At 48.1% G+C, this 14,382-nt stretch overlaps 1 protein-coding gene across 2 annotated transcripts in view; it reads left to right on the top strand.

Annotated features, from left to right (window-relative positions):
- The first annotated feature begins 277 nt into the window (after window positions 1–277).
- The window catches only part of St3gal1 (ST3 beta-galactoside alpha-2,3-sialyltransferase 1), a 68,057-nt gene continuing 53,952 nt past the window's right edge, over window positions 278–14,382 (top strand). For both annotated transcript variants that reach the window (XM_032916347.1, XM_032916337.1), the window contains exon 1: window positions 278–466. The gene's annotated coding sequence lies outside the window, so the exon portion shown is untranslated. The remainder of the gene's footprint in view (window positions 467–14,382) is intronic.

Below are 14,382 nucleotides of genomic sequence, written 5' to 3'. Positions count from 1 at the left end.
CGGTCGGGCCTCCACCCAGTGCGCTGCGGTCCACGTGGCTCGGCTGAGCTATATTGGGCTCGCAGGAAGCCCCAAGCAAGGGGAAAGCCGAGCTGAGGCCGACAGGAGGGGCGGAGGGGGGCGCCCCGGCGCCAAGGGGCGGGCACTGGGCGGAGGAAGGGGAGGGCCGAGCGCCGAGGAGGCGGTCACCAGGTTGGGCGCGCCGGAGTCCCGGCTTGGTCCCAGCCGGCGGGCGAAGGCGGCCCCTCCCCGGACGCCCCGCCTCTCACTCCCGTTACACCCGGGGGAAGGTGTTCCAGAGGCCGCTCCCATCCTCACCCCGCCTCCCGTTTCTCCGGCGCTAACCTCTGCTGGCGGAGCCCACTATGCCAGACACTTTCGACACTTTGCAAAGACAAAGAGCCCTAGACCGGAGGGAGAAGAGAGGAGGAGACAGAGGAGGACCGTGAGGTGTGAGCTGACTGGGGTAAGTATCCTGGACACATCTCCTTAGATACCCCTTTGAACCGCTTCAGTGCCCCAAACCGGGCAACTCCAGCGTGTCTCCGTCTTTGGTGAGTGCGCACCCAGTTGGTCTCTGTCCCGGTGCCCCAGGGACGGCGCCCCCTCGCGAGTTGGGGCTGGAGAAATTTCGCTTGTGTTCTCTGAGTGCTGAGGTGATCGTCCCGACCCGGGAACAGAGGGGTGGGGAAGGGACTACGAAGGTGTAACAGTAGAAGTGGAACCAAAGACCCCTGGCGCCAAGAGGGAGACACAAGGAGAGAGATCCCTGGCTCTGCCACAGCCACCACGGTGGTCTCGGGGAGAGGGTCAGGGAGGAGACTCTAGATCTGGTGCTCCAGGCTCTTCGGTGCTTACTGGAGGAGCCTCCTGGAGCTCAGTGGAGAGCCTACGGCGGTTGTTGTAGCGACTCCCAGAGCGGCTGCCGTGACATTGCACCCAGCACCGCAGTGGATCTCCTCCCGGGCCGCGGGTAGGAGACTCCATCAGGCGCAGAACGCCCCCCTCTCTAGAGAGGCGGAGGTCTCGGGCTGGGACACTGTGGGGATGCTAGGAGAGCGTTGACTTTCTAGACCAGAGGTGGTGGGACAGTCTCCGGATGGAGTCTTCCAATCATCTGTAGGCAGGCGCAAACCCTGGGAGGAAGCTGTCGGCCCCCGGGACACCTCTAATACCGCCCTGCTTCGGATCTTGGGAGAAGTTGGAGTTTAGGACAGCACAACAAGAAGCGGTGTGTTGAAAAGTGGGTAGATTAGGGTGGGCAAAGTGAGCTCGGCGGTGGCAACTCTAAACTTGGAATCTGCCCCAAACCCGTTAGGCGCCGCAGCTGCCAAGAAATAATGTGACCAAAGTTAGCAACTTGTCTGCATCTCTGTAGTGTGACCTGCGCAGGGCACGGTCTGCCGCTTTGATAAGTGCACGGGGTGGGAAGTGGTGACACCGGACAAGGCGACTTGGTTGGAGTACTGTTAGCTCGGAATCGGACCTTTGCGCAAGCAACTTTCAGCCCTCGTTTTTCTACGCGTGGGCGTTTGAGTGTGACCTTGCGGGAGGCAGCGCGACTGAACTCGAGACGGGGGCTAAGCCTCCCGGTGCCCGCCTCATAGTACAGGTAAGGTGTTGGGCGCTTCGCCTTGCCTCATCGTGGAGTCTCAAAAAGAGTGCCCGGACCTCCATCTATCTGCTGGAACCTGGAGTTTCTCCAGCCTCTTGCACAAGGGTCCTAGCCGGCTTCTTCCGCCAGCAGGAATTGGCCGCGCTCCATGAGAGGACATGTGCGTGGCCAAAAGCGTGCGAGTGGGTGGGAGATGGTTTGGCCAAGGCATCTCAGAAGCTGAATGACTCCTCAAGAGACACTAGTGACCCCCAAGGACAGCTCGCACAGTTGCTACATCAGGTATTCGCCAGACTTTGACCGTGTTTATGGGTAACCTTGTCCTCTCCCAGCTTACCACTGTCTCGGGTCCCCACACCTCCACGGCTTTTGTGCTGAGATGGAGCGCTCAGGCCTCCCAGCTGCAGGTGAGGGGCGCTCCCCAGCAGAAAAACTGCTAGGAGCAGGGGACAGTCTCTGCCACCGTTTCTGACACATAGTTGGTGCTAATAAGTGCTCACTGAAAAGACTTCGTGACAAGGATCAGGACGCCCTTCCTCTCTTTCCATTATTACTACTGATTTAAAATTCACCCGCTGGCTTCCAGGAGAGCGCTGAGCACCCACCCTGCTAAACCAATGTGCGTGTTCTGGTAACTGAAGGCGGTGTCCCCAGGTTTTCTTTCTTGGATGATGGGCTAGAGCACCCCCAGGTTTGAAAAAGAAGGATGCATTGCCCCCTGTCGGTTGCTTTGGAAACAACTGTTAGGCTAAGCTATGAGACCGCCTAAGCCTGTGACCAGAGCCTCTAGGCTGGGCCCCTGTGCCTCTGCACTTCCCTTTCCTGTCCCAAACACCAAAGCCGACTCATTTTCTGAACTTTCATGATTGGCTGAAAAAAAAATAACTAAAATTCCCCACATGTGTCTCCTGTGTGTGCCTAAAAATGAATGTAAAATGAAGAATTTCGCTTTGAACGTGTGACTTAGCCTCTAAAAACCACAATTTCCATATCTGTAAGGCGGAGCCGCCGTTACTACGGACACCCAAATGAGTCTTGAAGAATAGATATTACGCAGAACCGTGTGTAGACATCTGCCGTGCAAATACGCTCACAATATGCTTGTGTGTATACATGTATGTGAACGGGAACAGGAGAAAGGAATACACGAATGGAGAGAGAACTTCTTCCCTGTCCTTTCTGACATGACGTTTCTTCTTCCCGCCTTGTTTGTGTAGGTCACACTGGCCAGCAAAGCCACGGCCTTAGCTTAGCTTAGCTTAGCAGGGGCTTCCCCACACTGGCTTTGTCCAGATCTGGGGCTAAAAAACAGGAAGTGTTGCTGGAAATGACCACAGAGGTTTCTTCAGGAGTGTGAGCACCACACTATTGGGCTCTGTAGCATTGAGCAGAAACTGACCGTTTTCTGAGCTATTTGTAGATGGTGCTAGTTCAACCTTCAGGTGCAGGCTAACCACCACTCCTCCTACACTCCTCCTGAGGTTGGGGCCTCTGAACAGTTGGCTGTCACCAATGTTAGAGGTTCTCGATTTCCCCCTCCCTCTTGGGGATGGGCCTGAAAGAAAAGGATGTCACGGAATCCTGGATCGTCAGTATGACTTTGTGACAAGTACATCTTCCCTGTCTCCTCCCACCAAGCGGCCTGTCTTGTCAGAACTCTAACCTAGAAACAAGTGTCAGGCAGACCTCCCCAGGAAGGCACCTCCAGATGTGTGCCTTAGATACCTACCCCTATCAATTTACCTGGCTGGAATTGCTGACTCAAGGGGTTTGTGTTTGAACAGAGCTTTACTTTGTGGAAGCTGAACCTTAGCTTTCATCCCAAGCCCTTCCCAGTCTCCAGAAAGCAAACAGAACAGAAAAAAAAAAGTAAAGTCCACCAGTCAGCTTGTCCTTGTACAATGGTCTCTTATCCAGAGATATTTCCCAAGATCCCGGTAAATACCTGAGACCCTGGCTCATATGAAGTGCTATGATAAAGTCCAAATTTTATATCGAGCACAGTAAAAGGTTAAGGATAACTAGCAGTGAAACGAAACAATTGTAACAATAGTCAGCAATAAAAGTTGCTTCAAAACTTATAAGTTTAAAAGTTCTAGAACTTTCTATGTACTTTGTTTTTGTGAACTTCAGCTGATTGTAAATTACTAAAAATGGGGAAGTGAAACAACTGGCAAGGGGGACTTCTAGAGTACTTCTCAGTGCTTTGTGCACAGAGAGGTGGCCTGGTTAGCACGAATTCTAGAATCAAACTTTCAGGCCCTTTTGATCAATTGCATGACCCACATGGAAACTGCATTCCTCATCACTGGCTTGCGAACCCGAGAGCATGTCTGTTCTAATTTGGTCAGAGGAACCCAGACATGATCCCCATCAGAGCCTGTCTTTGAGTCTCAGTGCCAAGGCTCAATTGCTTTGCAACGTGGCACCCGAGCTATTCTGGGTCCTGGGTCTCAGTTTCACTCTCTGCAAATTAAGAAACTGTGGCTCTCTGCTGATAGGCACCTGGCATACAGCAAAGCCTCTTTGTGAAGACAGTCTGCACCTCCTTTAGGTTCCCTCAGATTCTTCCTCAGAACTAGTTCGTTTGGGGAGGCTGGAGTGTTTACCCCCTGGCTCCTCCTCTCTCACTGACAGAGTGACTTCCTGTCTTTCACTAGGTCAAGTGATTGCCAGCAGTTCTCAATGCTGGGTTTGAGAGATGAGATCTGACTCCTGACCGTGTATTTATAGTAGTGGCTAAGGGGCTTCCATGTACAGATGTAAAGAGACCAGCATGACCTCCTTGTCCACATCCTAAAATTTATCTTAGACATTCTGTTCAATTCTTTATCTTTAATGCAAAACCATGAGCCCCAGGGAACAACACCAGAGTGATATGATAACACTTCCAGCTCTTCATCTCCAAAACCACTCACGTCTTGATATGTTCTTATTGGAGACCCAACATCAAACATCATTGAAAAGTCTGGAATTCACTACTTCTTTGGTTACTTTGGTGGTGAGGCTTGGATTTCATTGATTCTATCTGAGCTAGTGTTTATGGGAACTTTGTTTAGTTCCAGATACCTCACAGGATTCTGGAGGTACTGGAGTGGAAAAACACATGGTCCTCGAATTCTATCCCAGAGGTCTCAGTGTTCTGGAGGAGGTGCATGGGAGGATGAAGAGCTATGCTCTGTTCGGTATTTATCAGAACCAAAGCCACTTGTGCTAAAAGATGCTGAGAGTCCCCACCTTTGAAGGGGCCACAGAAGGAAACCTGTGGATTCTGCTGTCAGTCTGCAGTAGAACAGATGTGTTTTCTTGGGTGATGTCATGCAGATATCAGAAGTGTTGTACACCTTGTGCATGCAAGAGAAACAGAGCGACTGAGACGACAGGCTGCTGTCAGCTTCTGTACAAAGAGGTGAGGCAGCTAGGTGCTCTCGCCTCCCATTCCTGCAGTGTGTCCTTTCCTCGGGCCACTTTACACACTAGGATAGTCAGAGAGTGCAGGGCCCTCACTGCAAACTTCTGACAGTATGACTCCAGACCTCAGCATGATTATGCAAAGCCAAGAGGGTGCATTGGATTTGCTTGGAAGATACAGCTTAATACTTGATTTTGAATATTGGACTTGCACCTGTACATACGCCTGCCATTCAGATTTGAACAACAGATTTGGGAAGGTGGAGTTAAGGAAACAGCAGGCGGAGGTGAGGAAAGGGTATCGGCTTTCAGTGGGACACAGCCACAGGCCAGCTGTGTGAATGACTCAGTCCTTGTACCTCTGTGCTAAGTCTTGGTAAGAGGCATGGGCCTCTCCACTGGCTTGTGGAGTTATGGAGAAGATAAAAGGCCAGGTTCGCTCATGGAAGCTTCAGAGCCTCCAAGTTCCAGATGAATTAAGTCTATTTACCAGAGAAATTGATTGTTTCGGGGCACGAGTCTCTTCTAAAGGGTGGAATGGAGTCCAAAAGTTCTGGAAAGCTCAAAGAAAAACTCTGTCAATAGGCAGCTGACTTAAAGGTAAAATAGCGTATTAGCCTCTTTGAAAACTCCCCATGCTGCCCTGGGGGAGCCTATGTTTCTTGTTCTTTTGAATTGTATTAAAGCATTAAAATCTCCTTCTTCCCTATGGAAGAAGGAGGGTGAGAAATCACCAACTGGCCAGAACAGGGACAGAGAAGTGATCTCAGAGCACTGTTACTGGGAACAGTCACCCGAGACCAAAACACTCCGTAACCTGGCTGGGAGAACAGGGAGAACTTCAATCGCATTTAAGGTACCCAGGATGGACTGAGACTAGCCCTATGGTCCCAGTGAGGCTCTTCCCTCTTCCTCTTCAATCCTTCATGTCCTATGTAGGAGACAGCAGTGTAAAAGGCCCGCCCTGTTTCTGTCTCCTGGAAGGAGCCCAGGTGGGAGAGGTTTATGTAAGCATGCCTTATTTGCCTCGCTGAGAAGGATTTCCGTGGCATCTACTTTTTACTAAGTGTTTAGTGTATGCCCCCAGGTGTGTGTTTGAAACATCTTGACATTTTGAGTTTAGACAGGAAATTCAAGTTGAATAAAGGTCGAATAAAGGACTTACCCCTCCTACACAGGTTGGGGCAGCACTTGGGGGAAATACAGCAGGAAATGATGCAGTACCTATTTTACCTCTGGAAAGGAGACACAGGAAGAGGCTGGGATCCAGGACGGCATGGCTGTACAAATGTGCAGAGGCCCGGTGAGAGACCACGGGGACCGGGGGAAGAAAGACCAACTCAAGCACTTTGTCCTAATCCAGCCTGCTAGACACAACCTCAAGTCTCTGGAAAAACAGCCACCCAGTATGCATGGATGCAGCTGGGGCTTAGGACTAGCAAGCAGGAGGGATTCTTCAGTGTAGCCTCCTGGGGAGGAAATTGGGAGGAGTCCGGTGTAGACTGGGTAGACTGGTGAGGTCCAACCCACACTTGTCACCCTCTCTGGTTCTGCCACAGCTTGAGGCAGCAGTATGTCAGCCCAAAGATTATCCTACTGGCAGTGAGAAGGCAGAGGGTGGATTCCGTAGGTGGGGACTACAGAGTTCTTAGAAGTACTGGTTTAACCCATTGTATCTGATTGCCCCTGAGTGTGTTAGAGATAAGATGGTAGCAAGATCCTTTAGTAGTTTTCTGTTGATATACCAAAATGCCTGAGGCTGAGTAATTGCAGAGAAAAGGGGTTTGTTTCATTTACTGTATTGGGAGTTGAGAATTCAAGCAGCATGGCAGAGGCCCTAGTGAGGTCCCCTGGCTGAGGTTCTAGCAAGGAGCATGAAGGGTGGAGTACCCAAGGGAGAGATTCCTCTGGTGACTCAGCAGTCAGAAAGCAGGACATGGTGAGGATGGGCTAGTCTGGTGTCCTCTCACTAGGACCCACCCCTGAAAGGTTCCACCTTCCCTTAACATTGTTTTCTGGGGACCCAGCTTCCAACACTTGGATCCTTAGGGGACCCACTGAAGCCACATCCAAATCATGCAGACCTTCAGCTTGTCTCTGCTCACATCCCAATGCAAAGGATTGAACTTTGCCTGGATTTCAGGGCACTTCGACGAGATGCTCAATTCAGCGACCAGATCACTCACCTGCTCCCTGACTCGGTTTTCTCTTTTGTCACACAGATATACTTTGTATAATTGCTGAGAAAAGAAATCTATTTGTAAATAAATTCACCATAAATTTTGGGTTATAAGAATTGCCCACTGGGCTGGAGAGGTGGCTCAGAGATTGAGAGCACTGACTGCTCTTCCAGAGGTCCTGAGTTCAATTCCCAGCAACCACATGATGGCTCATAACCATTTGTAATGAGATTTGGCACTCTCTTCTGAGGTGCAGGCATATATGCAGACACAACACTGTGTACATAATAAATAAATGAATAAATAAACCTTTGGAAAATTACTCAGCAATGCTGGGCATTTGTGTGTGTGTGTGTGTGTGTGTGTGTGTGTGTGTGTGTGTGTGTTTGTGTATGAGTCTGGTGCATACATCTGAGTGGGTGTATGACCATGTGAATACATACTTATATGCACCTTCAGAAGTGGTACCTTCAGAAGTGACAGTAGGACATGGAGTGTTTTCTCTATTGTTCTCTACCTTATCATCTTGAGACAGGGTACCTCATAGAGCCAGAAGCTAACTGTTTTTTCAAGGCTATCTGGCCAGAAAATTCTTGGGGTCCAGCTATCTCTGAACCCCAGTGCTGAGGTTACAGGCTTGTGCACTCATGATTGGCTTTTTGCATGGGTACTGGGGACTCAAACTCAGGTTCTTCTCTCTGAAAAGCAAGTGTTTTGCCCACTAAGCCCTCTCCCTAGCTTTCTTTCTAAACTTTTTTTTTTCTTTTATTCCTTAGAAGGTTAATTTGTGGACAGATTAGTCCACCATGGCTTTTCAAAAGCCCATTCAAAGATCACATTAATAAGACTGGAAATATTTGTATGTTAAAAGTGCCTTCCGATTAGTCTGGGGTTATTTAGACCTTTCTTCTCTGATCCTTTTTATGTGTGTTTTGTTTTGTTTTCTAAAGTACTGAAGTTATTCAACCATGTAAGTATAAAAGTATTTTTAATTTATGTGATATATATATATGCACACCTCTGTGGGTGGGTTTGTGCACATGAGTGCAGATGCCCATAGAGGCCAGAGGGCCTCAGATCTCGCTCAGATCCTTTGGAGCTGGAGTTACAGGTGGTTGTGAGCCTTCTGATGTGGTTGCTGGGAATTAACTCAGGTCCTCTGGGAGAGAAATATGTGCTCTTAATTGCTGAGCCACTCTCCTGTCTATAACTTGAAAATTTTAAAGAGAATATAAAATAAGGGTTTTAAAAAGTCAAAACCAATTTGACCTAATGGCATATGCCTTTAATCTCAGTAGTTGGGAGGCAGAAGCAGGTAGATCTCCGAGTTTAAGACCAGCCAAGGCGATATAGTAAGATCCATTTTTCAAATATAAATAAATAAATCATCAGGAAAATTGAATATGTCTTTAGTTCCAAGTGACTTGGTAGAATTAAAAAGTGACTTTAGGAATGGACAACTAGCATTCACAGAGAAAATACTTTCCCTGAATTTTACTAGATACAGGTTAAAAAAAATAACCCTCACAGATTGAATGTGATGGATTTGGCTTCATTAAAAGAAAACAACAGAAATCCATTTGAATGTACAAGAAACTAATGGAACCAAGTAGCTATCTGCACACATATTTACTTAATAAAGAGCTCTTGAGAAAAATCTATCATCTATTAAAAAGCAAAACAAACAAACAACAAAAAACAACCAAAGCAAGCCTATGACTTTTCTAACTGAGAAAATGGAATAATTCCAAAATACTGTTTCAGGCTCAACAGGCCACGGACAACTTCACATGAAAGATGACAATTCCTCTAATTGGCTATTTACTTTTTCCTAAATAAAAGGGTCCGTGGGAAGAAAATAAAGGTACAACTCTTTCTTTAAAGCCTCCGAAGTGTGGATGGAAGCTTCCAATAAATCTCCTGATTTCATTGGTCACGGAGCGAAGGACTCGGTCGGCCCTTTACTCTGCTTTGGTGAACTGAGGCAATAACACGGCCTGAAAGGGTCTCCAGGGTCTCAGAACTGAGATATCTTGGGAACAGGCAGCCTCAGCTCCCATGGGTCACCCTCCGAGTGTCAGACTAGAGATGAAAGTTCTTCCTACTTTGCAGCTCCAGGACTGACACATCAGCATATACAGGTGCTTTTGTGCAGGTCACTGGACCACTTTTGGGTTCTGTTCTCTGCCCCCACTGGGAGGGTCCTGGGGATCTAACTCAGGTTGCCAGACTTGGTGTCAGGTGCCTTTACCTCCTGAGCCGTCTGGTTTGTCTTAGATCTGCATCTTGTTTTTCTTCATGTGTCTGGGTTCCCACCTGACCACAGATTATCGTTCAACACAGCCAAGCCTGCAAGCAGGCTGCCTGGTTGGAGAATCTGACCTCTCTAACATTGTACTTTCCTCCCCACAGCAGCCTGAGTCGTCTCTGTATTTATATCCTAATCCCATTTCACTGGTACCAGAAGCTGAGGGTCGACGAGGTTAAGACACTGATGTGGGTGAATCCCATAGCTGAAAGGGACAGAGTTGGAATTTACTGGCGCTTTCAGAGGCCAGGACCCTGACCACGTGCAGTGTACTTAAAACATCATTCTGTATCCTACAGCTTTGCATGGGAATTACATGGGAAAGCAGAACTGCTTCTGACAGGACATCAGCTTCTAGCCTAGATTTACCCCATGTGAGCGCTCTCATTAATGGTCATGGACTCCATGCTTCAACTGCCTAGTCAGTAGGAGGTCCTGAGTCTCCCCCACTTCCTTTCTCCTGAGTCTAAGACCAGCAGCCTCACCCTCTGGGAGACCCGAGCTTGACTTCAGTGTGCCCCAAGAGTCACATTGCGATCAGGCTTCCTGAGTTTTCTTGGTTGGTTCTGAACTTGTGTGATTTTGCCATCTTCACAAAAATCCCCATCCCAGGTCTCTGATGAGATTTGTTTTCTCCTAATGCTGGTACACACCGAATCTATAGAACCTATGATGCCTAGGGACCAAGTGATGCTCAAAGCCATCGTGAGCCTCCCAGGATGAGACAGAACTTAGCAGGAAGATTAAGCACCTAGTTGGCAAGCCAGCCTGAGAATTTTCCCTGGCTCCCTAGATGGGCACCTTGGGAGGCTAACCTGCTTCCAGTGAACTGAGGAATGAAAGCCTATGACTTTGAAAACCCACCTGTTAAAAACATCCTCACAAAAGGCAGGAAGGTGCCTTGTTCCTTTAGTGGAAGATCTGCTAATCCCACCACCTGGCAGAGGGTCAGAGGGATAAAGGCTGTTGCTTGGGAAACATATTAGCTGTGAGCGCCAATGCTGCTCTGTGGGGTGCAGAGCTGGAAGTTTCAAAGGCTAATCTTCAGTGTAAAAATGTGGTCTTCTGGCCAAAAAGGAAATTAAAAATGAAGTGAGAAGATAAGATGAGCTGTTAGTTGTACTTGCCCACCCACCTCATAGGAACTTCGGATTAAGGAAAAAATACATTCTGGGAGCTGGCAGCCAATAGAAGTGCTTGCCAAGCAAGCCTGAAGACATGTTCCATCTCCAGAACCTTGGTGGAAGGAGAGAATTATCTCCCAGAAAAAGTCCTCTGACTTCCACACGTATGCCGTGTCATGTCATGTGCAAACTTGTATTGCCACAACCCCAACGTGCGCGTGCCTGTGTGCGCGCACGCGCGCGCGCGCACGCGCACACACACACACACACACACACAGAGAGAGAGAGAGAGAGAGAGAGAGAGAGAGAGAGAACCTACCTTCTGTAGTGACACCACTGTCTCAGACATAAATCCTTTTGCTGTTTGCCTGTCTCTACCTGCAACCTGGAACAGGCTGAAGGAGGCAGTTGTGAGCCCCAAGTACGCACAGGAATCTACAAATGAAACCAATTCCTATGCCCTGCCAAACCCACAAAGCAGAGGAAGCCCTGGGGGCTATGGAGTGAGTTTGAGTTTGGAATCTGAACAACCCGAATGACTGGAAAGCATCCCCTGAGTGCAGTCAGGGAGGTTTCCTTCTTAACCTTGGGCTACGGAATCGTAACTGTTGCTTGGCTAGAGTGAGGAGGCCATGAGGCAAGCCAGTGATAGCACATTACAGAGGGTGCACGCTAAGATAGCGTGAAACGGAGTTATGAAATCTTAGTGGATGCCCTTGTTCAACCTTCTTCTCCCCAGTTCTTCAATTATTCATATCTGCTGAGTCATGCACTGAGTCATCAACTCATCTGTTAACGCACTGCTGTGTGACCCGGAGCAAGTGGTTTAACTGCTCTGTGCTTCCGTTTCCTCGTCTGTAAAACTGAGGTCTTCTTATCTTCCAGGAGGTGCTATGTAAACACCAAGGGAGTCACTGCTCTGGAAGTGTTTGGAAAGGATAGCTGACACAATGCTCTGAATGGCACCCTCATTCAGCATTGCAGGGCCTGTTGGAACCCTCTTGCTTGACCACTTTGATGCCATTTCCCTGGCTAGACTCTCTGTGGATATGCTGACGGGGTTTGCGCACAACATGTAGGGACCTCTCCGACCACAGAGGCTCCACAGGGGAGAAAAATGATTCCTCATGCATCTTCTGACTTGGGGAGGGGAGGGTCTTTCTAGAGCAGACTGGAGCTCTCTTGAGCCATCTGAATTTAATCCAGGAGCTTTGTCTGTGTTTGAGACATCAGAAAGTGTTTGCTAGACATCAGAGGCAACTGAAAAGTGCAAAATGGTTTCTGGGCTTGCACTTTATTCAGCTCAGGTCAGGCCCTGCCTTGTGCTTGTTCCACCCCTTTAGCAGTAGTCTCGGTGTCCCTGTCTTGCTCTCGTCACACATCAGTGTGGGCCGAGGATCAGGCCTCCTTATGGCTGCTAGGCAGCCACATCACTGACCACTTTCAGAAGACCCACACACACACTGAACAAGTCTGTGTTGGCCTTTGTGTGTTTAAGTTAGCGTCTCTCTGCTCCTTATCCATCTAAGCACCTACCAGGGAGTGCACTGTTTGGCCATTCTGGTTCATTTCTTTTTCTGGGTAGTGTTGGGGACGCCAGTGTTATTAATGTTTTGACAGTGAGAGGCTGAGGCATAGAAACCAGTCAAAACCCAAGTTTCAAGGGCAGTACATGTAATGAGGGCTATTACATGTCTTCTCTACCAAGTCCTTCTAACAAACTTGTTCTGAAAGAGAGGGGGTGGCAATATGGCAGTACCTTTATCCCTTGCTGTATTGGGTCCCCTGTTCATTTCTCTGTACCTCTCTACCTCTCTGCACCTCATTCCTTCAATCAGATAAAGATTAGAGACTAACAGTTATCCTCTCCTACATCATGTACTCTGAGCTACTACTAAGAACCAAAAGTAAAGTGGTTGTTAGTGCCACTCCAGGTGGCCTGCGCCAGAGGCTGGGTCCAAGGTTTCCATGGCCATAAGTGAGGTTTTTCTTCTCTTCTTCCCCATTTCCCCTTTCCCTCATTCTGTCTTCCTCCGATTACAAGATCAGGTTCATAAACCTCCTTCATTAAAGAAGAAGTTATCTAGAAAACATTGCCCATCACTCTCTCTCTCTTTCTCTCTCTCTCTCTCACACACACACACACAGAGAGAGAGAGAGAGAGAGAGAGAGAGAGAGAGAGAGTGAAAGACAGACAGAGACAGACAGAGAGAGACAGACAGAGACAGACAGACACAAAGAGAGAGAGACAGACAGAGAGACAGACAGACACAGAGAGAGAGAGAGAGACAGACAGACAGACAGACAGAGAAAGAGAGAGAGAGAGACTGCCTCCGAGTCCTCAGGAGATGAAGAAAACTTGCACTGATCTGCATCTGATGCCCAGAGAAGAACCACTTAGGCTGCCACCACCTCTGCCGACAACCAACTCAGTCCACTTCAAGAATGCCCAGGAATGTTCTACCTGAAGTCAAGGACTTCCTTTATCTCCATCCGTATCCCCAAAGGAGGAGGAGGCCCAGGACCAAGGCAACTCTTATAAAGGAAAATATTGAATTGGGGCTGCCTTTTATTTTCAGAGGTCCAGTCCATGATCATCCTGGTGGGAATCATGGCAGTGTGAAGGCAGGCATGGTGATGGAGGAGCTGAGAGTTCTGCATCTTGATATGCAGGTAGCAGAAGGAGACTGGGTGACACTCTGAGCATAGCTTGAGAATATGAGACCTCAAAGCCCCTCCCTAAAGTGATACACTTCCTTCAACAAGGCCACACCTACTCCAACAAGGCCACACTTCCTAATAGTTCCCCTCCCTAAGAGCCAAGCATTCAAACACGAGAGTCTATGGGGACCTTGCCTATTCAAACCATCACAATATTCGTGCTCAAAGTGATAAAAACTGACAGTACACGCACGCATGCCTGCACACACGCACAAGAATAGTTTAAGAAAATGCCAGTCAGCACTTAAAAAATACAACCTGTTGTACTACTGCTGTTTTATTTAGTTTTACCAAAGTGACCTTGTGTTCTTTTTACAATTTTTATCCTTTACATTTTTTATTTTGTTTTTGCATTCATTGGTGCGTGTATGTGTATAGGCCTGAGATTGATCTTGGGTCTTCCTTAATCCATTTACTCCCTAATTTTGGAGGCAGAGTCACACACTGAACCTGCAACTCACTGTTTCAGTTGAGCTGGCTGACCTGAAGGCCTGCAGACCTGCCTGTCTCTTTTTAGCCCGTGGGTTACAGGCACACTATGGTGCTGAGATTTTATATGGGTTCTGAGAATCCGAATTCAGGTCTTGAGACTTGTGCAGAAAGCACTTTGCTCTCTGAGCCATCTTCCCAGCCTCTGCACTCTCGATAATTCATTTGCTTACCAACACAGCTGTGTTGAAAGAGGCACGTTTTGCATCCTATCCATGAGGAAGTTTGAGAAAAGCTACTTTTGTAAAATCACACAGTTGACTGGACTGCCCTTCCATATGGCACATCTAGAAGTGTCCATGCTGTGTCAGATTTTGACATGCCCACAGGCCCCTGACTAAAGAAAGAGTCCTGTAATTTAATGCAGGAATAGTAGCAGGCCAATCAACATTCAGACAATCATTTTCTACTGAAAGGGGAAAAGCTATGATTTATTAAGCAAACTGGCTCTGTCTTTCCAGGAATGATGTTGAGTTTTATTTCTTGTTCACTGCCCTAACCTGAGAAAGAACAAAATTGGAGAACAGTCTCCTG

Source organism: Rattus rattus, chromosome 1 (genome assembly GCF_011064425.1).
Source record: "Rattus rattus isolate New Zealand chromosome 1, Rrattus_CSIRO_v1, whole genome shotgun sequence".
Taxonomy (NCBI): domain Eukaryota; kingdom Metazoa; phylum Chordata; class Mammalia; order Rodentia; family Muridae; genus Rattus; species Rattus rattus.
Note: the sequence above shows the minus strand (reverse complement) of the source record. Positions and strands in the feature narration are given on the sequence as shown.